Here is a 24,415-nt window from a genome sequence, read left to right on the forward strand (position 1 = left end):
AATTGAATAAAAAATTTAAACTAAAAAAATCTAAATATTCCCTATTTATTGATTTGTGATTATATATCAATTTTAAGCAGTAAATAACAATCTCAATTAAACATTAAGACAAATCGACATAACGATTTTTTATGGAAAAACCATAATTGAAGCGCCTCTAATTGTGATAAAAAAACCACCGGCAAAAGTCACAAAACAATCCATTAAGAAGATATAAAGGAATTACACAAGTGTACGCTCAATTACCTAGCGAATCCACGCCCGAATCGAACCGATCCCTATGTGCCTCTTCCCGCCGCATTTTCATCTCGGAATTGTCTTGCCCAACGTTGAATCCACAACGCCGATGTCAAATCATGACGATGAGCCACTCCGGAATCCACCAAAGCTTCAGGCCCAAATTCTACGGAATCCACTGAAGAACAACTCTCTCTTTTGTAATGAATAAAACAAACTAAACAAACCCTTTGATATAATCCACTCAATTCATGATTAATCTCTCACAGATATCAAAGGAAATAAGCAAAGAAACTCCAGATAAAAACCCTTATACCCAAGAAGAAGATCTGGAAGCCGTATACTTAAAATCTGACTGAAACACATATTTATAGAAAATCGGGCCGCGAAAGGTCGCTCAAGCGAAGGATCTCTTGCTCGAGCGAGGAGACTAAAACGTGTGTTTTTCCAAGTGTCATCGCTCGAGCGAGAAATGCAACTTCTTAGTATTTTTACAGTCAGCGAAATGGCAAACATGAAAGAATTAACTTTTGAAATATCTTTGCAAGGCAAAATTCGGATTGGATTCACATCTAAAACTCATAGCCTCACTGAAATAAAAGATCGAATAAAATTACAACTGAAAGAAATTTTGTCAAATGGGATTACCAATAACAAAAACCTAACATAAACTTTTTGAACAAATAAAAGTTCACTAAATAAACAAAGAAAATAAAGTCATCAAATAAATAGATCCCAACACTCATTAATCATTTCAAAAAGCAACCTCCTTATTTAGCATCAAATTAGGATTAGCTTGTCCTTATTAGTGAGATTACCTTCTATGATACACACACACACACACACACACACACACACACACACACACACACATATATTTTTTCTTAGTTCAGGATTATGAATATTTACATTACACAAAATTTTCATACTGGTTTTCTAAAAGCATGAGCTACCCACTTTGGGAAAATTGTGAAACGAGGACACAAGGACTCGTGACAGTCTATTTCTTCTACAAAAAAAAAAAAAAAGGTACAATCTTTTATTTTTTATTTATTTTTTATGGGGTACAACCTCTTTTCATCTACTCATCTATGGATCATAACACCTTGGATTCAAAAGGTATTATATGAGATAGGGAGAAAAGAAAATGACATGTAAAAATATGTAAGAACATATGGTAGTTTTTAAAAAAAACAAAACTTAAACTAACTACGTCACTACAAGAAAATTGGCCTATAACGACGTTTTTGTTATGGCGTTTTTTCAAAAAACGTCGTTTCAAAGATTTTTAAAATAGTTTGCAGACAACTCATTTTAAAAAAACACGAGTCCTACTTACTAACATTTATCCCCTTTTTTAAGGCCCCCACTTTTTTCATTTTGTTCATTACTCTCCGTCCCGAGATAGATCTAGGGTTCTGTCTCTTCGTCACTCTTCTCTTTCTTATGGTGAAACTAGATCGAGCATCGTAGGCTCCAATTTACAATCTCTCTATCCAGCTCTCTCCATCTTGGCTCAAATCTCTCAATCAGTCCGATTTGAAGATTAATTTTGTGAGTCTCATTCTCTGATTTTTTTGATTTTGTTTATATACGAACACAGATCTGTGTGATATATATATATATATATATACTAATTTATGTTAAAGAGAACACAGATCGATCGATTGATTTTTAGTCTATTGATCAATATTGAACCCTCTCTCTCTGGATTTGATTGATTGATTGCTTTCGGTCAGATCTGTAAGCTTTCGTTCAGATCTCTCTCTGTAAGTTTCCGTTCAGATTTGTAATTTTTTAGGATTTTTTTTTCTTTTTATGTTTTTGATTAGTAGTGTATGTTAATGTTAATCTTTTTGAATTATTTTTTTGTTATTTGTAATCTGAATGTGGTAGCAGAGTTTTATCTGTTTTTATCAACTTTTGTTGTTTCTTCTGAGCACTTATCGTCATTGGTAAAAGCTCACAATCATCTAGAGACTTTAAGGATATCTTTCATTTTCTTATATATATATATATATATATTCATTTTTCATTTAACACAACATGACTGTTACTTTATTAATCAATTAAATTTTTTATTGATTAGCAGTTGCAATAATTATTTAATTAGTTTATTTGTCCATATAATTTTTTATATTGGATCCCATGCTCTTCCTGTTAAGTGTCATTACTTTTTATGGATTAAAAGATTGAAATCAAGAAATGGTTTGTTGCTTAATCTCCCTTTAGAAATAAATATTATGTTGATTTAGCAATCAGGCTCTAAAGGGGGCAGTGCACATGCCAAGCATTTTCTGGGAATAAGATTAGTAAGCGGCAGTTTTTCTTTATTTGAATGGTCTATACACAAAACAAATGATTGCTTATACCAAGGGTGTTCTCATTTTGAATTTTTTATGGACCTTTATAGTTTTCTACCATTTTGATGAATTCTTGGAAATTATCTTCCTCTGTTGATTAATGCTTCTTTTTTTCTTCCCTATCCATGATTGATGTGTTTCTAATGCACAAATTTTATTTTTCTTTTACTGTATGAACATATTGTACGAACTGCCCATGGTCCTGTGTCTGTTATTGTGTATGGAGACCAATACAAACCAGCACTGCTTGCCTATCCTGATTTAGCTCTAAATCGTAATTCTTAGATTTGTTCCTTCCTATTTCTTATGTTTAAACTTGATTCTTACACTTAGCAGTTTTCTGTGTTTTGTTGTCGTTGTTTCCTTGTTTTGGTTTTTGGCATATATCTGCAATATAATAGTGCTTGCGACTTTTTGAGCAGATATCTTCAATATCATTGGTTGAGTCAACATTTTTTTATTATAATCAGTCCTTGTTATGAGGAAAGAAAAGGCTTACTTTGGAAAATTTGATTTTTAGGAATTTTATCAACATTAGAATATTAATTAAGATTTATTTATTGTATTGTTTTAATTTTGGTAACTCTTATTAGGGTTTTCTTTGCGTGCCTATAAATTGACTATTATGTAATAGGATTCAGACTATGGTATTGAATTTTAGATATTGAAATTTAGTGTTTCTCTTATTTTTATTTTTTTTTGATGTGCCCTTTCTTTTCTTTTACATCTATTTTCTTCACTGGTCATCCAACATCACCTTAAGGTCATTGTGAATGCTGGAAATGTCATTAGTCTTATGGAAGGTCCTGTAAACACTCTCTCTTTTGGAAAATAGTAGTTTATCTCCATTCTACTGCTAAATTTTCTCCTAACCAGTGATGCTGTATGGAACTAAGACTTTTCTTCTTTTGTTCCCCTAGGAATATGTTATGGTCACTACTAGGATGATAGTGCTAATTCACTACTTGGTGATCTCTTCTATTTCATCCTTTCCATACTTTTGTTGCCACTACTACCATAGCTTCAATCATTATGGCTAAACAAGTTAATCTTATTTTTGGCTCTGAAATTGTTAACGTTTCCAATTTCATGCTGAAAGCCTGACCTCATTCTTTCCTCTTGTTCTTCCCATGAAGTCATTATTGTATCTTAAAGATGAAAGTATGTCTTCTTTTCATTCTACCCATTTGGGTACATGTTTGGTGGAGCTTTACTATTTGTCTTTTTTTTTTTTTTTTCCTTTTTTGGTGTCTTTGGCTATTGCTGTATGTATACTTTTTGGCAATACTGCATGCAGGGGAAATTCTGTCCTTTTTTTTATCTTATAATCTTCGATCCAACACTTGTACCCTACAATTTGTTTTCTCCTTTCATCAAGTCATCTCTCTTTTTTAGAATTTTGTTTGTGAATTGGCAGACTGGGAAAAGCTCTTTTGTTGAGCATCGGACATTTCTTCACTTGCATTGAAGTTTTCATCGTATGTGGATTTTTTTGGTTCTAATGTTCCAGGTAAATATTGGTTGTCCATCTGCTATTACTGCACTATCTTATATGCAGTTTCTTTATGGCTGAAATCAAAAATCAAATGTGTGTTTTGATCTTCCTCAGGTGTTGACAATCATAGCCTTCCACGGCGGGAAAATTAATCTCAATACTTTTAAAGCTGTACTTAGTTCCTTTTTGTTGTTGTTGTTGTTGTTGTTGTTGTTGTTGTTATTGTTGTTGAATGCTTATAACTTAATGTTTGATGAAATGACTATGACCTTGTTCAGGCTTGGTTCAATGATGTGCATGGGGGTAACGGCGGGTGCTTACATCCTCACTCTATTTGTTGTACGTTTCTTTTGTGATAGTGTCATTTATGTGTTTTAGAATGGTATTTAGATTGCTTAATTCAAGGTTATGTATTACAGATCAAATATACAGAGCGTGTACTTGGTTTGATACTTGTATCCCGTTTATGCAAGTCTGCCTCATGGATTGAATGGTTGTACAATAAGGTGTTTTAGCATTCCTTGATTTCATTTCTACATGATGAATGACATTAATCTATTTGTGCTGCTGGGGATAGTGCAGCATACCATAGGAGTCCTGTTTATGGGGATGATGTAGTCATTGTCGCGTAAGTAACTCACACTATTTAAAGTTCTCTTTTATGCTCAAGTTTGGGAAGTAATATATCTTTACACTTTTTGTGCTTTTTGCTTTGTATAGGGCATATCGGACTGCACTTTGCAAGTCAAAGAGGGGGGGTTTCAAGGATACTTATCCTGATGATTTACTCACACCTGTTCTGAGGGTTTGTTTTCTTTGTTGTCTTCTAATTTGTTGATATGTCCTCTAAAACAAGGTTCAATGAGATTTAGAATATTCTGTTCTTATGATGAGTACTTGGTATAGGCATTGATAGAGAGAACAAATCTGAATCCAAGTGAAGTTGGAGACGTTGTGGGCACGACATTTGTTTCAGTCCCTTGCATTGTTGAATGCTGATATATATCTTATCCCCATTGCCCAGAAACTGTGCCGATTAGAATCGTGAATAGGCAATGTTCTTCTGGTTTTCAGGCAGTTGCTGATGTAGCTGCAATTATTAAAGCTGGATTTTATGATATTGGTAAGGGTCATCTATTATTGGAGGATGGCTTGGATGTCAGCAATCTTGGATGTCAGCAATCTTGACGCCTCATCTGTTCTTTATTTATTTCTTTCAAAATGTATGCATCTTCTATATAGGTATTGGTGCTGGGTTGGAATCCATGACAGCAAACCCAATGGCATGGGAAGGATCAGTCAATCCAAGAGTATGCTCTTTTATATTTCTTTCAATGTGTTTATTGTGGACTTGGATGAATTTTCTTGGGGAGGTAATTTCCTTGACATGATTTCCATAGGTGCTGGTCAGATCTTCTTATATTTACATCAGGTCAAGACAATGGCACAACACCAAGATTGCCTACTCCCAACGGGTGTTACTTCCATAGGTGCTGATCAGATCTTCCTATATTTTATATTTAATTAGACTTTTATATGAAAATCTAATATCTAATAATCTAAATAGAATTAAAAAATAAAATTTTGGTAAAAACATTTATAAATTTAAACATGTACTGATTTTTTATTATTATATACTTTAATGCTATTATTATTATTATTATTTTTAAAAAAGAATACACAATACATTATTTTCGAAGTGTACACTACAGGAGAAAGGGGTTTAGGCGACATTTTTTTAACAATGCATTTTTAAACGTCACGCTTTTTAATATCTAACGACATTTTTATAAAACGTCGCATATTTGTTTAACAAAACGGTACCATTTTATAATAGGAAACGCTTCCAAATGTGTTGCGCCTCACGCGCTTGGTCTCCTCCTATTTTCAAACCCTAATTTTGAATCTGACACTCACTTAAGTTAAGACCCAAATCTTGAGTGCTCTCTCTCTCTCTGAGCGATTTCGAAGCTCTACCGCTTGTTCATTCTCAAAGCGAGGTAGCGAGCACCAACGAAGGTTCAAAATCTCTCGGTGATTTCATCGCTAAATCTACTTTCTCTCTCTAAATCTCTCTTTCTCTCTCTTTCTCAACCCTCTCTAAACCTTTATCAAAGCGATTTAGAGATTCATCTCAGTAATTTCATCGCAAAGATTCAGAGCGATTTCATCTTAGTGATTTCATTGCAGAGATTCAGAGATTCAGATTGGTCTGCACCATCGTCTACTAAGGTGAGCTCTACCGTCTCTCTCTTTCTCTCTCTGTGAAGCTCTTCCTCCCCCCCTCTCTCTCACTCTATTTTAGTGATTGATGAGTTGTATGTGATCTGTTTCAGTAATTGTTTTTCACTGATGAGTTGTATATGCTCTGTTTCATTGCCTTTTCTTTGTTTGGTTATTGAGAAAATTGGGAAAAAAATATTAAAGAATATAAATTTGGATTGTTTTCTTTTTTCATGCACTTGATTTTGTAGTAATTTCAGTTCTAGCATTCATTTGAGATTCAAGTTTATGGCTGATATCACTCCATCTCATTGACTGTAGTTTGTTTGAGGGAATTCTACTTAGGATTTGTGGAGTTTGGAATATGATTCTTGTGACCTCAAAAAGCGGATTAATGGTTAAATATTTTATTTCTTACTACCTAGCCCTTTGACCTAATAATTATTTGTTATATATGTACTGGAATTAGTCAGGGCAAAGCTTCTAAAAATACATTTGTATAACATGCATATAGAAACCCAAGGGAACAAGGACACACTACTATACTTGGGGATCCCAAATCCTATTATCTTTTGATTTTGGGTTCAATTTAATGAATGGTTTTGGATGGAATTTACCTCTGTTAGTTTAATAAATGGTTTTGGATGGAATTTACCTCTGTTAGTGTTTAAAAGGAACTAAAAGGACAGAGTAACATATTAGGGCTTGTTTGGCAGTATTTACTTATTTTTATTTCTCATTTCAAGATGTTCTTTTGTTCTTTTGTTCTTTTGGGCTGGTTTTTATTTATTTTTCCTTCGAGTAATACTTTACAAACAGAAATGAGAAGGATATGGTTGATTTGGCTCCTAGCAGTCCAAAATGATAATCAAAAGTGCTTATTTTCATCGTTTTGAGAGAAGATTCGACAAAAATTTACCATTTTTAACATTTCCTTTGAGATCACTTTCATTTCATTTTAGAAAATCTACACAAAACCACACATTTTTCTAATTTTTCTTTTTCTTTTTTTTCTTTTTCCTGTGTCAAATTTGCCTTCATAGTTCAGGTGGTACCTTTGCATTGTACTCCCTATTCTGTCGACATGCAAGACTTAGCATTCTACCAAATCAACAAAGATCAGATGAGATGCTATTTACATATGCTGTAGAAAGATCAGAAGAAACATGGTAGAGTTCATTTCTGAAGTCATTATTTGAGAAGAACCCAAAATTTTTCGAGGGGCTATTGATTTTTGTTTTGCTGGGAACGTGTATAGCGATCGGTGATGGCGTACTCACTCCTGCAATATCAGGTAGCTTGATTTGATGCAACCTCTTCGATACTGTTTACTTTGAGTCTTTTATGTCTCGCCTGGATCCTTTGAATTCCAACCATTCTTTGGGGTGTGATTGGATCTTAGAAGCTACTTCATTCACTTTTCCCTTTCCATTTCTTTTCTCTCCACAAATCCAATATCCAAACACAACCTAATTCAACACTACAGGGTATGGGGTGTACACATAACTTTAGTAGCTTATCCTCATGCAATTGCATTCCATGTCATTGAATAAGTTGTAAGTTCAACTAAAACCATTAAACTATCCATGTCATAGACATTGTACTTTCTTGTTTCTCGCATTATCTGATATCAATAATGGATGTGAACTCCCTAATTCAATAATTCAATTCAGTCAATCATCCTCCTCAAGAAAGGATAGGCTAGATATCAACAATGATTGCACTTAAATAATATAATTATTTATTTGCTCAAAATCTTGTGTTTATGTAACCTATGCATAATACATGTAATTGAGCTCTACTTCTATCCTTCTGTATTTAACTTGGATAGTTGAAGATCTCTCAAAATTCTCTAAAGTAGACTGTTTGTTGGTGATTTTTCTCATGGAGATATATCTGTATCTAGAATCTGGATATAGCCAAGACCACAATTTAAGTTGAAATTACTTTTTGATGTGGTCAAACTGAATTTCTATTGATGGTTACCATATTCATGCAGCACAAAAAATTTATGGTGGTAAAGTAAAGAATCTTGATCGAAGATTGTAGTATTAGGTAAAGAATTTTGTTGAAGTTCTTGCTGCTCAGCAAAGCCCAGAGAACCCCAATTGGTTCCAGGTAGTATACAATCTGAACTCTAAATCTTCCAGTCTTATACTGTGCAGCAGCTTTTCATTTCTGTGAGATTCCATTTAAAGTTGACAATTTGTTTGTATACCATTAGTGCCGGCATTTTCTGTGCATTTGATAGATGAGTTATGCACATGCATTAAGATGAAAGTTTAATTGTGTCCTCTTTAATATGCCAGACCAAAATTACCAAGTTCAGATCATCCTGATAACTGAAATTAAATCATTCCTGATTTATCTTACAAGTGTCCTTAAGAATTAGACTAGTTCAACGAACACCATTTATGTTATTGCAAGTGTCAACTATTATGGTTTGATGCAAATATTTGTCAATCTATTGAGTGATCAGTAGTTATTTATTTGGTTTAGACATGTATTTGGAATAGAGTAGTACTAGTAGAGTCAAAATCTGCTTTGTGGAACTAGGGATTGTAAATGGTTCTAGCTAATTTTTAGGAGTTAAGTTTGTGAATCTTTTGGTTCATCAACACAACTTGATGGTCTCTGAATAATGAATTTTCTGGATTCAAACATTAGGATTCAAATTGATTGTTTACAAGCTCTGTCAAATCATATGGTTTGGACCATGAATTGGAAAACATGTGTCCATGTTCCCACATATTTTTCTACTAGCAGATGTGTTTGATAATTGAGGAATACTAGTTTCTTTTTGGTTTTTAGGTCTTTTTAGATTTTAGACTATTACAAAGAGGTTTCTCATTGTTGCTACCAACAACTAATGAGTAAAGCTTAAGTTTTTTTGTTTACTAGTCACTGGGTATCTAAGACTAGTGAAGATTACAGATTCTGATTTGTGAAGTCACAATTATTATAAACTTATTACTATTTGATAGAAGCATGTTAAAATATTATTTTTCTAACTTTTTCTGCAATTTCAAAGCCTTAGAAATGACTGATTTTTTTAAATTGTTCAAAAATGGTGAGTTGTAATGTAGATCTTATGTTTTATAACTGTAACACTTCTACCATTATTGATTTGTGCACTTTACCTAATTTGGCTTCCATATTTTGATGCAGGCATCCAGACTAGTGAAGATTACAGATTCTATGCTATATCAACTGGGTTCAGTGAATTTAGTAACAATGACAAGACATTAAATTAAATCAAAACTCATGGGGTTTGTCTTAATGTTTTTCTTGTTATTTTTTGGCGAATGTTAAAACATAATTTGTGGATATGTTATTTTGTAGTTAATGGTAATTGTATATTAAATTGAATGGGAAAGTGAATTAATGCTGTATTTGCTTCTTGACATAATTAGTTTATCTTTTGACAAATGTTCATTTGAATGGGAACGGGAATTATTGATTCATATTAGTACTATTTTTCAATTTTATTACAGGTATTTTTTGGTTCTACCACATAGAATTATTACAATTTAAAAAAAATAAATTAAAAGAATAAAGATATAATGGCGTTTTTGAAAATGCCACTATACAGTCAACGGTTATATTTTTAAAATCCAAAAAAAGCAATGACGACGTTTTTAAAACGTCGCTAAAAATTGTCATGACGTTAGTTTAACGTTATGTATCACATTTGTTATAACTATTTAACGACGTTTTTAAAGTGCCCCAATGTTATAGTGACGGCCGCATCTTCGACGTTTGGTACTAAGCGCCACAAAAAGAATTAATGTTGTTTTTGACACAAACGCCGCTAAAAGATGAATTTCCTGCAGTGTACCTAGCAAAAATCTCCCATCTCTGGCACTCGAAAAGAAATAAACAAAAAATTATTGCGGAATTTTGATACAACATTTTACACTTGAAAAAATGTGACAATCACATTTTTGTAATTATAATAATATTGATAAGTTCTTTATTTTAAATTAATAGAGACAATATAACCACATTATTATAAATATAATTTTGAAGCAATTATACAAAAAATTTCAAAATTTGAGCATTTTAACAAAATAAATTTTAAGTTTTAATTTTGTCAATTTAAATCATAATTTTTTGATTTCTTTTCAATTTAAACATTTGTCCATTTTTGTTAAGTAAAATCGATAAGAAATAATATTTTAAACATTAAATTCGATGTAGGTATTCATAAAATGATTAAAATATACTTTTCATTAAGTTTAATAACTAAAATACCTATTTTTTCATCAATTTTACTTAATGAAAATAAACAAATGGTTTAAATTGAAAATAAATAAAAAATTTAAGATCTAAATTGACAAAATTAAAAATTTAAGGTTTATTTTGTCACCCGGCTCAAACTCTGGAGTTTTTTTTTTTTCCCTATAATTTTTTAGTACTTCAATGAGTAATATTAGGATTCACGAAACAACATATTATAAAACATTTCATGAAGTTTTAAGAAATAATCTAGTATAGTAGGTAATAAAATAAGAAAAGAGAATTACCTTAATACACGTATGTTTTAATTTTAAAATCTTAATTTGTAACTTGGTGTATATGATTACATAACATACAATAAACACTACAAATTAATTCAAGAATGGAGAATGTTCATAAAATTTTTCATATTTATTTCATGAAACATAATCACTATATTTGGTTTCAACTTTTTAGATTCAATTTTCTAAAAATTAAGGTTTTTGTTTTTGTTTTTATTTTTATTTTTAGTAAATATTTTTAAAATTTTAAGCAATTTTTTTAATTTTTTAGATGCATCTTACTTAGATGTATCTAAAAAGTAAAATATTTATAAAAAAATATTTTAAAAAAATCAATAAATGCACAAAAATATGAAAAATATACTGAATTTTCGTTTTTTTTTGTATGTTTACTATTTAGTGAATTTTTTAAAGATTTTTTTCATAAATATTATATTTTTTAAGTGTATTTATGTTAGGTGTATCTAAAAATTAAAAAAAAATGTTAAGAATATTAAAAAAAAATTAAATGAAAACAAATAAATATGAAAAATTAAAAAAAATTAATTTTTTGAAAAATAAATCCTAAATACTAAATCAAACTAACTGAATATTACTTGTTTAGATAAGTGAAATTATTGAAGAGTAAGAGGTTGTTGAAATTGAAATGGTTCCCAAATGCCGTGTAAGAATTCACTTTGACATTCTAGTTTAGTTTGGGAAGTTGGATTGGATTTTTAATTTTTTAGTTATTTTAAAAAAAAAATCTAGGTTAATTTTTTTGACTTTTATAAGAGAAATAAAAAAATAATTATAATTTGAATGTAACATTTTATTTTATTAAATTTTTAATCTATTTTATTTTTTAATAATTAATTTAGCCAAAAAATCAAGCCAACTTTCATTCCAAATGACACCTCTGTTTTTCATCTTACTCGTTTCGAGAATGGGGGTCTCTTTTTCTATCCCACACTCGGATCAATTTTTTCCTCTTCTCTCTTTTTTTTCTTTTCTTCTTTTATCTTCTGGTTTATTTTTATTTTTATACAATTTTTTAAATGGAGAAAGTTTTTATAGGCGAAACCTATCATTAGGCGAAACCTACCATGGGTTCAATCAGCTTTCCCCTTAAGGGTAAATTCCAAATACACCATTTGAGGTTTGTTTAAAATACAAATTACCTCATGTGGTTTGAAAAATTACAATGTAACGCCCCAACCCTTCACATATCATCGATATTGTCCGCTTTGGGCCACGCCCGCACGGATTTGTTCTTCCCAGTGGGTCACCCATCCCAGAATTACTCCAGCCTAAGCACGCTTAACTAGGGAGTTTTAATAGGGATCTCACCAACCGGGAAAAGGCCTCGATGCTATATAAGGGTCCAGGTTTTTACTTTTATAGCCTAGGAACTCCCCCTCCATTCCAGATATGGGAACCGGGGCCTTACAATCCACCCCCCATAAGGCTGCACGTCCCCGTACAGTAGCCTGCCAGCTCACAAGCCCGCCCACATACACCGAGAGACGTCAGGAGCCCACACTCGGTACTTCGAAGAGTCGGCTCTGATACCATTTGTAACGCCCCAACCCTTCACATATCATCGATATTGTTTGCTTTGGGCCACGCCCACACGGATTTGTTCTTCCTAGTGGGTCACCCATCCCAGAATTACTCCAGCCTAAGCACGCTTAACTGGGGAGTTCTAATAGAGATCTCACCACCCGGGAAAAGGCCTCGATGTTATATAAGGGTCCAGGTTTTTACTTTTATAACCCAGGAACTCCCCCTCCATTCCCGATATGGGAACCGGGGCCTTACATACAAATACCTTTTTGTCAGAATTTTTTATTTAACAGAATTAATTGAAAAGGTAAAATTCCTAACTGTTCACCTATACAATAATAAAATTATCTGAATTATTAATTAAAATAAAATTTTAACATTATTAAAAACTGTTAATTAACTTGATGATTTATTAATAAAATGACCTATTTATTATGAAATTAAAAATCTTAGGAGCATAATGTAATTTTTACAACCACAAGAAGTAATTTATAATTTAAGTAAACCTTAAAAGGTGTGTTTGTAATTCTTAAATTAGGCCATCGTGTGAGGGGTCGGCATGGCCAGAGGCTCACCCGTTAAGCCGGTCCAGTTGGATTGCTGTTATTGTTAAAAGGAAAATATTACATTAGTGGATATTTTAAAAAGTAATTACAATTTAGTAATTTTTTTATAAATATTAATAATTAAATTTGTAAATATTTTTATGAATTTGTATTTTTTTTGGACTTTTAAGTTTAAGATTTTGATATTAAAATTTTACAAGATAAAAGAAAACAAATATTATAGTAGTAGCTAAGGTTTCTAGAAAGAATAATTCTACTTACACCACCAATATAACTCCTTACACCCTCAATTTTTCTTTATTTTTTATTTTATATATTTATAATTTATACAATTCTTTTATTACCCTGATCTCTAACCTTACTCTTTCTCCTTCTCTTTGCACTCCAAACCTAAAAAACCCTAACCCTAGTAATTTCTTTCTCTGTCTCATCTCACAGATAAGCCTCTTCGACTTCGCATCCAAATCCAATGACCTGGTAATTTCTTTTCTCTCTCTCTCTCTCTCTCTCTATATATATATATAAGTATTTGTATATCGTTTTGATTTTGAGGATGAGGATTTTGTGATCTCTATATACAGCTTTGTTTCAGTCTTTTTTGTTTGAAGCGTGTGAAAGGACTGTGAATCCAGTGAACAGAGCCGTCGGACTGTTGTGGACAAAAAATTGGCATTTGTGCCAGGAAGCAATGGAGACGGTGCTTTGAAGCAGAGCATTACAGTTGGTTTTCTACAGATAAGAGAGAATTAAAGAGAGAGAGAGAGAGAGAGAGAGAGAGAAGACTTGCAGATCGTTTTCGTAACCCATTGGTGATTGTTGCTAGTTTGTAATAGGGGCAGTAAGAGGGAGAAACTATAATCTATATCTATGCAGTGAGAGAAAGAGAAGGAAAATGAGGAAATGTGGTGGAGTAGTAGCAGAGTGGCAACGCCGATAGTGGGTCGGTGGAGGTGATGAGGAGAACTATGGTTAGGCTTTTTTGAGGTTTTGGGTATAAAGAGAAGAAGAAGGAGAAATGTTACAGATGAGGGTAATAAATGAATTGTATAAATTAAAAAATATAAAATAAAATAAAATAAAATAAAATTTGAGGGTATAAGGAGTTAGATTGGTGGTGTAAGTGGAATCACTCTTCTAGAAAATGCGGGGAGCAATTTTCAAACGAAAATACCCTTATTTATTCAATTTTAGCACTAAATGATGCACATTGTTTCAATATTCAACGCCTTTCACTTTTTGAAAAATTTTAAAACTTAAAAATTCTATAACTTTTGATTTAGATATCCATTTTTAATAAAATTTATATTTTTAAAATGTTCTCATTGAGATCTATCAAATAAAATTAATGATGAATATAAAATTCTAAAAAAAAATTTGACAAAATTTTATTGAGTCGACTATCTACCATCAATGAATTTTTTTTTGACTTTTAGTTAGAGAAATTTCACTGAAGGATGGAGAGAGAGGAAGAAAGAGACATTGAGAGGTTGTGAAGAGAGCGAAGAAAGAAAGAAAGATATGAGGCACTCAAGCTCAAAATAAAACCAAACCCTTTGGCCCTAGGTAAATTTTTTTGAAATTTCATAAATTTCTGTAAGTGAAAATTGAGAAATTTTTCTAAGTAATTCTAAGATTTCTCTCACAAAATTTAAAATTCAAATTTTTCTCTGAGCAATTCTGAAATTTCTCTAGTGGTGTGTTTGGTTGGGGGATTTAGGAAGGGAATTGGAAAGGGAAAAAGAAAAAATAGGTGAAATGTAAATAAAATATATAAAATGTACCTACATTTCACCTAGTATCATACACCTTTTCCTTTTCCCTTTCCAAATCTCCCAACCAAACACAAAATAAGTGAACAGACTACGTCAATCCTTCTTTGTTCACACCCTCTTTGAAGAGATATCTTTGATAGTGTAGTAGGAATTCAGAGATGCCAATCGGGGAAGATCTTCAGTAAATGAAGGATCATTAGATTGAGATTTTCCTCTAACGAGATTGAACGGACTGATGTAATATTTTGACCCATTTGAAGACAGATGTTTAGAGATTTGGGGCGTTTGGGATCACTAAATTGAGAACGTTTCGAAACATAAGGCTTCATAATTCTCAGAAGATCGATTGGTCCAAGTGATGTAGAAAAGGTAAGTGACGTCATTGAGGGTTAAGAGCTTGGTTTGGGTGTCGTCGAAGTTGGAGATATCGCACTAGATGTATGCGATGGGGGTGGTTGGTATTCCACAGCGAACGAGGGCGATGAGAGACATCGTAGACTTTCCAAGGGCCACTGGGGGTGTTAGAGAGAGGAAGAATCTCAGCGAAGCTGCTACCGATGATGCCTGTGACGCCGGTCATTAGGGTTATGCACTGGTACTTCAGAGGTGCATCGTTGTCTTCGAATTTCTTCAAGGGAGAGAAAAAATAAAAAATAAAAAAAAGAGAAAGTACATCCGAAAGAGAAGAAGGGAGGGACCAAATACGTATAATTAAAATGTAAAGTTGTTATTTTTTTTTAGAAGAGAGTTGGCCTAAAATAAGAGTAATTCTATTTCCACACACCAATTCTTCTCAGTTCACACATTTAATGAAAATTTTCATTAATACAATTTTATCTTAGAATAAGAATACCATAATACCCTCTTCTTCTTCTATCCAAACCCTAATTCTAAAACACTACAATCATCCTCTATCGCCAGTGTCATGACTTTCATCCGCTGTCCTCTCCCATCACTTATTTCCCTCTCCTCCTGCGATTATTTTCCGTCATGAACCATACACTCACAAATCTACCACCGCAAATCATTCAAGGTTGATTGGTGGCAACAACAGTAAAGGAGAAGTAGAAGAATGGAAAAAAAGAAAAAGAAAAAGAAGCTCTGTTTAGTTCAATTTTAGAATATGTTTAAAAAAAAATAAATAAAACTTCTTATTTTAATATGATTTTATCTTTTTAGGGGCAAAAAAAAATTAAAAATATTTTTTGGTATTTATTTTTATCAAATTAATTTATTTTTTTCTCAGAAAAATTTCAAAAAAAAAAAAATGATTCAAAAATCGAAAGCAAACATAGCCTTAAGGTTTTAAAAATGAAAATGAAGGTAATATTAGAATATAGAGATGTGTACTGAGAATTTATATTTTTTTAATATTTGTGTTGAGAATGTGTTCATTAAGTGTGTGCACTAAGAGTAATTAAGGTGTGGAAATAAAATTACCCCTAAAATAGTTCACTAAAAAACAAAATATGTTAAAATAGTGAATAAGAAAAAATATCACATCTAATCCATAATTATTTCATTTTTTCTCTCACAACTATCAAATCAACTATTAAAAAAAATCAACTATCTTTCCAAACATAATTATTTAGGCTAAAATAATTAAAAAATCAAATAGCGAACAAAAATAGCATACTTCCCAAACAAGACTCCAATATAATTAAAACGGTGAGGTGCATTAACTTAAATAAAATAAAAATAAATAAATCAATAATTAATTAATTAAAAAAAAACCTTGGACCTTTACAACTTTTACTACTAAGGCTATGTTTGGCATGAAGGTTTAGGTTTGGGTTGGGTTGAGGCTATTTTAGTTACAACAAGACAAAATAAATTTTTTAACCCAATAAGATAAAATGTCACATCTGAACTATAATCATTTCATTTTTTTTCTCACAAAAATCATAAAAACCAAAAAACCTATTCGAAATGAAGTTTTTTAGTCCCAAGTTAAAAAAATAAAAAAAGGTTAAAAAGTTAACCCACATTTCAAATGAAGGCTATTTAAAATATTTGAGGGTCATCTCCCTAATTTTGATTCTGCCTTCCACTAAGGTGTTATTCCTTTTTTAAAAAAAATTAAAATAAATATAATTGGATTGATTTTAAACTCATTTAATCTTTAAGTTGTGCAGAATGATGAGTTCGAGATCAGTTGGAGGGTGCTTCTATTTACACACCATATTTAGTCTCAAGGCACACCATTAATTGATTATTTTTTATTACAATAATGATCTTACATAAAATGACCAAAATAACCACAAAAGAATATCAATACACCCCCCACACACCACTACTCTTCGCTGCCTCATTTTACCTTCAGCCACCATCACCGAAACCCAGCCACCATCGCGACCCTCACAACCTCCCTACCTCGCCGGCGACCCCTTTCCCCTTTACAAACCCTTCTCCCTCCCCCCATCAACGAACAACCTAGTCTCCCATTTCGGCCATGGCTCATTTTTCTCCATCGCAAAGAGAGAGAGAGAGAGAGAGAGAGAGAGAGAGAGAGAGAATTCTAGGGTTTTCAAATCTAGATCTAGGGCTTGTAGGAATTCGATCGTGCAAACCAGATTCAAAGCTTCGATCTAGGATTTCAAGCTCTGATTCCAAACTTTGCCGCTGCAGTTGTCTTCGGTGAGAAGCTCCTCTCCGATGGGTTAGGGAAGATCTCTGTAGAGGGAGGGTTGCGGTGGTGAATGTAGGTTTGGTAGTTTTTAGAGAGAGAAGAAGAAGTAGGATATGAGATATGATGGGATGATAGGTTGTGGTAGCGATGGTGGGGAGATAGTGGAGTCGGTGGTGGAGGGTTTGAAAGTGTGGTTGGATATGGTAAGGCATGGAGAGTGATGGATGGAGGAGTGAGGAAGAGATTCATCGGAGAAGAAGGAGGGAGAAGCGATAGCCTACGGCGAGTGACAGCGACTAAGGTTAGGGTTAGGGTTGGTGGAGTGGTTAAAGAAGATGAGGATATTTTAGGTATATTTGAAAATGGATGGTAAGTATTGGGCAAAAATAATAAAGTTAAAATTGTGTTTGGTGTGCATTAAGTAAGTGATGTGCCTTGAGACCAAATGTGGTGTGTAAATAGAGACATCCTCAGTTGGACACATTCATTTTAAAACATTATTAATTTAAATTTTGATAGAGAATATATATATATATATATATATATTTGTTTTATAGTAACTGAAATTTACCCTATCTAAAGAAATAAAAAAATAAACGCTTAAATTTAAACATTTTAAAGGAAAATTATTTAGAGTGTGTAACATATATACCTTTGGTTTAATATGTTTGTGGTCTTTGATTTGATTTATTATAGTGTTACCTTATGTGGTGTTTGGTTATAATTTTTTTTTTTCATAACATTAGCCTTATTATATAGATTCAACTATATTTTGATTCAAATAAGCAAACCTAAATTGATATAAAAAGAAAATTTTAGTGAAATCGAAATTATCAAAACTAAAACATGCCTTGTGTATTTGCTTGTTGTGGGGATATATTTTCTGAGTACCAACACGTGGCAAGGTGACGCTGACGTGTCAGCCGAGGTGCCACGTGTCTTGGTCGTTGTGCCGAGGTCATCTCGGCTAGGTCGAGGTTGCCTCCGAAGATATCGAAATCCGAGATAAGCGAATACGGGACAAGAGTCCTAGAATGAAGAGGGAACTCAACTTGGATATGGACAAGAGTCCTAGATTGGGAGAAGACTTTAGTTTGGGTAAAGAAAAGACTCCTAGAGAGTTTATCATAATCCCACTGGGAGTCCAAGATTAGCAGTAATCCTAAGACCATTAGGGCCAGGCTCCTTTTGGGACTAGGATTGTATTGGCTATAAAAGAGAGGCACCCCCATGGGTCTAAGGTATGCTTTTGATACTTAGGCTTGTGAGTTTAGTACTTGATTTATCTTTGAGAGATATACTGACTTGATTGTCGGAGTGCCCCCGGGTGGTCGAAACCATCGCGGGATTCTTATATTTCTGTTGCAGGTCAGTCAGGTGCCGTCTATTCTGCCAGTGCTCTCCAGTTGGTTACTAAGCGGGCAGTGTGGTCGGAAAATCACCCACACAATTTGGCGCCGTCTGTGGGAACGAAAGGAGAATAGATGGTCACCACCGTACAAGATCAACGTGTCGGAAACGACTAGTTTAGCAAGGATAGAGAATATGTCGACATAATCGGAATGAAGACCCTTCCAGAAGGGATACAAAGACAGGGGGCATGAGCGCTCCCAAGAAAATAACATTCAAAGAGCTCAACCTGAATGAGCAGATCCAAGATTCCAGAAGACAAGAGCTCGGCACTTAAACTCGAGAAGAGAAGAGCTCAGTGAGCAAATCTCAGATCCCAGAAGATAAAAAAGAAACACACAAGATCGGACTGAAGTTAGCCAAGATGAAGACCTGTTGTAAAAACCACAAAGGAGTATGTGGAAGCTATGCACGGGGCAGATCCCTTGCCTACAGAACCATATCAAAGGGATTCTGGTGACCCTACGGACAAAAGGATGCAAAGGCTTATAAAAAACATGAGAAAAGAAACGGCTTGCCAAAGCGAGGCCGAGGTAACAATGGATCCAGCAAGAAAGAGGCAGAGAGAAGAAGAATATGCTTAACACTTGTTGAAATTTGTAGCAATTTACAAGTCGAAGTTAAGCCGAGATGATTCCTTATCTTCACTTGTTGAAATTTGTAGCAATTTACAAGTTGATGTTAAGCTGATTCCTTATGTTCACTTGTTGAAATTTGTAGCAATTTACAAGTCGAAGTTAAGCCGAGATTATTCCTTATCTTCACTTGTTGAAATTTGTAGCAATTTACAAGTCGAAGTTAAGCCGAGATGATTCCTTATCTTCACTTGTTGAAATTTGTAGCAATTTACAAGTTGGAGTTAAGCTGATTCCTTATCTTCACTTGTTGAAATTTGTAGCAATTTACAAGTCGAAGTTAAGCCGAGATTATTCCTTATCTTCACTTGTTAAAATTTGTAGCAATTTACAAGTTGGAGTTAAGCTGATTCCTTATCTTCACTTGTTGAAATTTGTAGCAATTTACAAGTTGAAGTTAAGCCAAGATTACTGTTTCTCTTCGCTTGTTTAAATTCGTAGCAATTTACGAGTTGAAGCAAAGCCGAAGTTATTGGTTAAACACTTGTAGAAATTTACAAGTTGGTTAACCCGAAAAAGATGCTTAACACTTGTTAAAATTTGTAGCAATTTACAAGATGACGTTAAGCCAACATATGATCATCCGTTGAAATTTGCAACAATTTACAGGTTGAAGTAAAAGCTAAGTATATTGTTTAAACACTTGTTGAAATTTGTAGCAATTTACAAGTAGATCATTATTTAACACTTGTTATAACTTAAGGAAAGTTTATAGGTTGAAATTAAAACAGTATGTGTTTTATATCTGTTGGAATTTATGCAAAGTTTACAGGACAAGTTATTGCCGAGGTAAATTATCAGTTTGTATACCCGAGGTATGTCACCCCAAGAAGGTTGCACAAAGAAGGAAGAGCATACTAAAGACACGCAAAATATTTTAAGTATAGAATCATGCAAAGGCAGTCAAGAAAAGACAAAGGCACAAGCATTCAGAGAAGGAAAGTTGCATTAGACATTCAAGAACAAGGAGGCACATCGGCCATATGCAGAGCTTACATTGTCTAAAAAAACAAAAAGGTACAAGATTACAAGTGACAAAAAAGGAAAAACTTCAAAAACTGAGGTGATGCTTAACCGAAGTTAAGTAGCGATGATGTTTAACCGAAGATAAACTGAAGTGATGCTTAACCGAAGTTAAGCCGAGATGATGTTTAACCGAAGTTAAACTGAGATGATGCTTAACCGAAGTTAAGCCGAGATTATGTTTAACCAAAAGTTAAACGGAGATGATGCTTAAACCGAAGTTAAGCCTAGATGATGTTTAAATCGAAGTTAAAACGAAATGATGTTTAACACTTGTTGAAATTCTGAGAGTGCACAAAGTTAAATGTCGGCAAAAGATTCGCCGGAGTCAAACGTCGTTTTGATTTGAACAGAACCACTAAGTGCACGCCAGAAGTGGTGACCAGAATTGTGAAGGGAATAAATGTTTCAAGAAACAACGATGATAGTTTGCAAAGGCCAAGAGAAAGAGGGTCTAAAGGGGGTGCATTAAATACCAGAAGTTTTAATACATTGGTGAAAGCAGAACACATCAGGTCTGTGACTACGGCATGAAGCCAACTTCCCTAATGTGATCCTAAGTACAACTTATATTCACATTAGGGGGCAGGGAGAAGGTGCAGGGGGAAGGAATGATAATTAAGGAGCAAGGAATGTTAACACTTGTTGAAATTTTGGAGCAAATTACAAGATGAGTTAACCGAAGATTATGAAGTCTACCACTTGTTGAAATTTGTAGCAATTTACAAGTTTGGTATAGCCGAGATAACACTGAAAGACGTTTCCGAGATATGATCATCCGAGATGACCAACTAGCTTGCTAAGAGCTGAGAAGGTTGGCAAGTACAAAAATGAAGACCTTAAAGAACTAGGGACTGAAAGCAATAACGTCGGACTGATCTGCTTCGACGGACGACGATGGTTTAGCCTCAGCAGTCAGTTGGAGGAGCTTCTCTACCATTACCTCGGCATCAATTTCAAGAAAGAAGCAAACTACTCGGCATCAGTGGCAGGTTGTGTCTCACCCCCAGAAGACAGTTGGAAAGAACTTCTCAGCAGCCTTCTCAGCCACGAGCTCAGCATCAATCTCCTGAAGAGTTTGATCAAAGCTTTTCTCGGCGATTGGCACCTCGGCGTTTTGAAAGCAAGGATTGAAAGCAAAACTCTGGGAAAAGACACAGAAAACAGAAACAAGAATGTAATTCGTAAATCAAAAATGGTGATGAAGCTATCAGGAAATCAAGACAAAAAGATTGTACAGGTGTGCCAAGCTAAGAACAGTGGCAGAAATCAACAGATATGTGAACAGTGTATATTCAAGAAGATGATTTGGAAACAACGGGTAAAACAACAATGGTGGTTAACAATGAAGCAGAGCTTCTTGGAAAGCAACAAGAAATAAAACCAGGAGGAACAGTGGCTTACCAGAAAGAGGAAAGCCGGAATGAGAATTGCCGAAGTCAGACGACAATGACAGAATGATGTAAAGCTTCACCGGAGGAGAGAAACGAAGACAGTTACAGAAGCTTGAAAGCTTGGAACAAATGACGGATTTAAGCAAAAGAGCTAGAAAGAGAGGAAGCTAGAGGATTGAATGAAAAAAGAGAAAAATAGTCAAGAAGACGACAAAGTTCAAGAATAAAGCCAAGTGCACAGGCACTAAGTAAGTATGTGAAGAACAAGAAAGTAATGACCCAGACATGATGCTAGCAACAGAAAACGGATATGACAAGAACAGTGCCAGGCATTCAAACAATTCAAGACTTGAAAACAGAGAAAACAGAAGGCAACAGATGGCAAATAAATAGATTCAAAGTAGATCAGAAGAGTTATGAAAGATTAAGCTTAAATAGCAAGTAAAAGAGTTTATAAACCTACCAAGTGAAATGAACGCCGATATGAAAATCGCCGGAGTCAAATAGGTGACTGGAAATCGGGAACTCACCAGAGAGTGTGAGTGGAGCAGTTGCAAAGCTCTTGTAGTTTACGAATTAATGGAACCAGAACCTCGGCTAGGAGGTGCGATTTCAAGCAACTTGGAAAGCATGAAACTTGATTCTTGACACCAGTGGACAGTAAAGTCCAGGGAACTTTGAGGTCGGCGAGTTTGATCTCGGACAGAGGGGCACAGATGAATGAACAGTGTAGGTTCTATCACCTTAGAATGCCGAGGTAATAGAACCTAGGAGGCAGTTGTGGAGATATATTTTCTGAGTACCAACACGTGGCAAGGTGACATCGACGTGTCAGCCGAGGTGCCACGTGTCTTGGTCGATGTGCCGAGGTCATCTCGGCTAGGCCGAGGTTGCCTCCGAAGATATTGGAATCCGAGATAAGCGGATAAGGGACAAGAGTCCTAGAATGAAGAGGGAACTCAACTTGGATATGGACAAGAGTCCTAGATTGGGAGAAGACTTCAGTTTGGGTAAAGATAAGACTCTTAGAGAGTTTATCCTAATCCCACTGGGAGTCCAAGATTAGCAGTAATCCTAAGACCATTAGGGTCAGGCTCCTTTTGGGACTAGAATTGTATTGGCTATAAAAAAGAGGCACCCCCATGGGTCTAAGGTATGCTTTTGATACTCAAGCTTGTGAGTTTAGTACTTGATTTATCTTTGAGAGATATACTGACTTGATCGTCGGAGTGCCCTCGGGTGGTCGAAACCACCGCGGGATTCTTATATTTCTATTGTAGGTCAGTCAGGTGCCATCTATTATGCCAGTGCTCTCCAGCTGGTTACTAAGCAGGCAGTGTGGTCAAAAAATCACCCACACACTTGTGTAGACGATGTTTATTCACCGCCATTCCTCATCGTCGGAGGAGGTACCACCACCTTCACAATCCCTCAGATCAACCACAATGACTCTTCTCCGCCGTCGTCATCTTCGTCTCCATCTTCTTCACTAATTATAGTAATCATCATCATCGCCTCCTCTGTCATCGTCACTGCCTCTCTCTACCTCCTCTTCCGTTTCATCACTCAGCGCTGCAACAACCGCTCCTTCGCTGCAGTAGATGACGTCGTCTCCTCTAGAAACAACCGCGACGATTCAAATTGCGATCGGTGTTTATACGAGCAGCGGAACTCCTCCAACGATTTGATCAACTCTCTTCCTCTCTTCACTTCCGATTTTGTGACCGGAAACATCGTTAGCGGTTACTACGCTGTGTGTTTATCGAAGTTCGAGAGGAATGATCAACTACGGTTACTCCCTTTGTGTTGTTATGCTTTCCATACTGATTGCATTGACGCATGGCTTTCGTCCAATCAAACGTGTCCGTTGTGCAGGTCCGCTGTGTATCCTACTAAGGAAGATGTACCGAATCAAATCATTTCGTCCACGGCTCCAGAAGATCACAGGAACAGTTTCGGAATTGAGATCGGAAGTGTGAGTCGACGACGAGGTAGGTCCGATTCCAGCGATGGTCGAAGATCGTACTCAATCGGTTCGTTCGACTATATTGTAGACGAAGGCTACGAAGTCTCCGTAGATTCCACACATCGGCGAGGACTCTCTGATTGTACTTCCGTTAGCATGGACTCGGCCGGAGTACCGGTGGTGGTGAACACGCCGCCAGGATAGAATTTAGCTTCTGAAGTCGTTGGACGAAGATGGCTGAGAGACTACGTGGATGGACTTGCGTCGATTTTGGTCTCGCACGTTATCATTTCGCAGCTCCGGCAGGTTTTTCACCGGTAGTAGTCGCCGGAGCAACACGGTAGTCGTCGTAGACGATGAATTGGAGGCTAATCGTATTGGAGAAGAGACAAGTGAGTTGTTTAAGTGGTTCTCAGGGATATGATTGGTAAGTTTAATTTGCTTTTTTACGTAATTCAGATTTTCAAAATTTGATTCTGGTAAAGTTATTTGTATCTTTGGGTTCAATGCTATGAACGAAGAGGCAACCATTTTCCTTCTTGTTACTGTTAGTGAGATGCTTGGCTATGAAACTGGGATTTGTAATGAGAGAGGACCAAGATTTGGAGACGCACTTAAATGGCAACAAAGATTTGAC

At 34.7% G+C, this 24,415-nt stretch overlaps 1 long non-coding RNA gene and 1 pseudogene across 1 annotated transcript; both read left to right on the forward strand.

Moving 5' to 3' along the window:
• The first annotated feature begins 5,006 nt into the window (after positions 1–5,006).
• Positions 5,007–5,755, forward strand: LOC145790717 (uncharacterized). Its single transcript, XR_014329727.1, has 3 exons — positions 5,007–5,218; positions 5,338–5,405; positions 5,496–5,755. It is a non-coding gene; the product is annotated as an uncharacterized LOC145790717 (long non-coding RNA).
• An 11,815-nt stretch (positions 5,756–17,570) lies between these two features.
• Positions 17,571–24,202, forward strand: LOC114284873 (E3 ubiquitin-protein ligase ATL4 pseudogene; annotated as a pseudogene).
• The last annotated feature ends 213 nt before the right edge of the window (positions 24,203–24,415 follow it).

The sequence above is a fragment of the Camellia sinensis genome, chromosome 1 (assembly GCF_055761805.1).
Source record: "Camellia sinensis isolate YWXY chromosome 1, ASM5576180v1, whole genome shotgun sequence".
Lineage (NCBI taxonomy): Eukaryota > Viridiplantae > Streptophyta > Magnoliopsida > Ericales > Theaceae > Camellia > Camellia sinensis.